Raw genomic sequence first — 3,918 nt, forward strand, 5'->3', positions numbered from 1 at the left:
CTGTGTGAATGTGTATTTGGCGGAGAGAGAGGGGGGGAGAAGGAGAGGGAGAGAGAGAGAGAAAGAGTTAACGAAGGAAGAGAGAGGAGTATGAAAGATGAACGTCTCAAAATATTTCCTCATCCGACAACGGAACCTTTACGTGATCGTTCAAGTCGCTAGAAACAGCAGTAAAATCTTCCCTATCACATACTATCATCGGAAGAAAAGGGAAGTACACTTTGAATAGCAAGATCCTAATACATTGTGCTTGAGAATATTATGAAATGGTCACGGCTAGATCGCTTTTGTGCAATCATGCCTCTCGCTAAGGGGGCCGAGGCACTGGACAGTACTGCACCCTCAGATTTAGAAAATACAGTTTAGAAATTAGTGCCCACCCAGGATATTCTGAAGCATTCCCAAGCACCAAAGTCTGGAGACGGGGCCTGTACGCAGTGGTCAACTCGATCTTGGTTGATCTGCGGCAGAGAAATATGTTTCAATTACTTTCATATTTCGTTCTCCGCCCCCGCATCTCCCTCCCACCTCTGCCTGTCTCACTCTCTCTCTCTCTCTCTCTCTCTCTCTCTCTCTCTTTCACACACACACACACACACGCATGCACAGGTACATATACATATGGTATGTTATGATATATGATATATATCTGGTAATTGCTTCATCTTGTCAGATGATAGCTATGGTGTAATGAAACATCCGTACATCATTGGCGTATAAGAAACAAACGCTTGGATTCCATGTACATATGCCATTCTCTGAATATCCATCGTTCAATAACCAGTGACAAGCAATGAACAAGATGACCGGAAACAATTTCTACTTTCGGATTTTATAAGAGGGAAGGGAGCTTCTAGATTTTCCAATAGATGGATATTCACATCCTAGCAGGAGTTCGAATTTTTAGCTTCCGTCTCAAAGTGTAGTTTGACTATTCACACAGATACAAATCTTCGTATTTCAATGTATCCGAGCAAAATATATGAAGATTGGGCTGAAAGTAAATCAAAAGTGGGCATGACTTTTTTTAATGACTGGCAGGTCGTTCAAATTGCACATGTTGGCTGAATAATTCTACGTAAGTTGTTAATTATCTTCTTGTTCATTTTCATAGTGGGTAAATAATGGGTTCCAAGCAGAAGCAACATGCTGTTATTGAGTTATTGACGAAAGGGAGTTACAGACTGTCTGACATCTATAGAATGCTGCACAGGGCCGGCTCAAGGTAACGGCAACCCGGGGCGTCATGTGCTAGGGGGTGCCAAGAAAGGTGTGACAAAGACAAGGAAATTTCCACGACCGTCAGCTTGTACACGCCAAAGTTCAGCTTTCCCGGGGTTCCAGCAACCCTATGGCCGGCCCTGGTGCTACAGGTTGTTTCTGGAACATGGATATACCGTGAATTACGGGTAACACACATACATACATGCATACATACATACATAGGCGCGCACACACACACACGCGCACATATATATCCACACACATAAAACACACACACACACACACACATAGATGTTTTTGCATAACGCTCGGGAATTGAAAAAGTCTTTAACGTTTCGAGCCTACGCTCTTCCACAGAAAGGAACACAGAAAGAAACAAAGAGAGAAAAAAATGTGTATAGTTTTAGCGATCTATCATAGCGAATGCACATATGTATACATACATTTATATGTGTGTGTATGTTTATATATATATATATATATATATATATATATATATATATGATGGTCACTCGTATCGATTTCTACGATTGAGTGTTTGAAAGGGAGAATTTAAAATAAGAAAGGAAAAGAAGAAAGAAGTTAAAGAATAAAAGAAGCTGCATCTATTTGCGAAGGATGCGTGAATGTAATTTGAGTTCAGGTATGGATTTTGCTATGAGGACAATGACAATTCTGATCTTGCCTGGGATTGGACAAATGTGTCTCTTGATTGCAGGATATAATTCTTTTCTTGTTCTATTTCTTCAACTTAAATTGTTTTGATGCATCACGACACATTTTACGCCACGCAGATCGATCTAGGCAATAACTTCCCCCAAATGTCGATTTAAGCTGTAGAGATTTTAGTGAGTGCTTCAACTTATCCTTATATCTAACGACGGGCCTTCCTTAACCGCAGCATCCCTCTACTTATTGGCCATACAAAAGAATTTTCGGAATGTAGTCATTTTTCACTCGAACAGCATATGCTATCCATCTGCACTGAATTTTCAGTAGAATGCTTTTGATACAGGAGATATTACATTTTTCTAAGAAATTGACGTTTGATATCTTATCTTGTCATTTTATGTTGCAGATATTGCACAGGTAGCACATGTGAAAGGTTATAAGTTTCTTTATATGTCTGCAGTAGGGAGTCTATGCTTCTGCCCCATACAAGAGTGCGCTCAAAATACAAGATTTGTATACAGTTGTTTTAGTTTTCAGATTGACATCGTGTTCATCCCACAAACAGTAGGTAAGATTTCCATAAGCACTCGTAGCCTTAGATATTCTAACATTGATTTCGTCATCAGGAGTACTCTTTAAATTTACCGTACCACCAAGATATTTCAATGACCTGACCCGTTTGAGTGGCTTATTGCCAATCAACACATTTAAATGTTGCGTCTGTTCTGTTCCTGGCATTAACTGAAATAAAACTTCAGTCTTCTAGATGTTGATAGTCCAAATGCACGAGCAGCTGCAATAAACCTGTCGACTGTTTCCTAATTCCCTCAAATGTATGAGAAATCAAAGTGCAATCATCAGCAAACAGAAAATCACATAGAATCTCTTTCTTGGTCTTTTTCTTTGATCCGAAGCTTTGCCCTTTTAGATTTAGTAGACCTCCTTCTGTGCACAACTGAAATTTTACACCTTCATTCTAATCCTTAAAAGCATGCTGAAACATCATCGAAAAGAATATGGAAAAAGTTCAAGAGTTAAAACACAGCCCTGTTTGGTTCAACAGAAAATGCCTCTGAAAATGGACTGCTAGATATCACTCTTACCCAAAGATACTATTATTCTCATCATTTCATCAAAACCAACTTTCGGCAAAATTTTCCAGAGCGCCTCGAGATTCACTGCCTCAAAGGCCTTGGTCAAATCGATAAAGACCATGTACAAGTCAATATTTTACGCACGTGGCTTTTCTTGAACTTGCCGAAATGCAAAAATCATGTCAACTGTGCCTCTCCCATCCCATCTTTTCAGAATTTCGTCTTTGCTACTCAAGAGATTTGACCCATTGTTAGAAAAAATAGGTTCTGTACCACCCGTTTTTGGACCAAAATACACCTTTCAAATTGTCATACAATTATCTCAAGTTGTGAGGTTTAGCAGCCTGTTCCAGTTCTTGGGCTTTTTTGCCCACCAAGAATTTTTCATCTCACGCAATTTTTCAAAGTAGTTTTCGTTAAGGAGATGTATATGTATCAGAGTGGCGCTGAATTTTTGTTTGAGATCCATATCTTCTGTGTTTTGTGCATAGTTTCTATATATGCATAGAATAACACACACACACACACATATATATAAACATCGGTGGCGTAGAGAGGGGAGGCTGGTTTGCATGTGCGACCGCTGGTCTTCCATAAACAACCTTGCTTGGACTTATGCTTCGGAGGGTAACTTTGTAGGTGCAATCCCATGGTTATTCATGACCAAAGGGGGTCCCCGATATATATAAAACTGAGAATGTCTGTATGTATGCATCACTAAACCTCAAGAACTACGCAACGGATTTCATTCAAATTTTACACAAGCCTTACTTAGCGTCCATGCAGTGTCAGGGCCCAAAAAGCTTTTCAACTTCTTGCCTAATACGAACCCGAAACAATCTCTTATCTCTTACACAGTTTCCGTATTACGTGTCAAAAGTGAAACAATAATATCTCTATTAAAACTTTCACTATTATATGGTTTCAA

Source organism: Octopus bimaculoides, chromosome 7, assembly GCF_046866305.1.
Source record: "Octopus bimaculoides isolate indiv1 chromosome 7, ASM4686630v1, whole genome shotgun sequence".
Taxonomy (NCBI): Eukaryota; Metazoa; Mollusca; class Cephalopoda; order Octopoda; family Octopodidae; genus Octopus; species Octopus bimaculoides.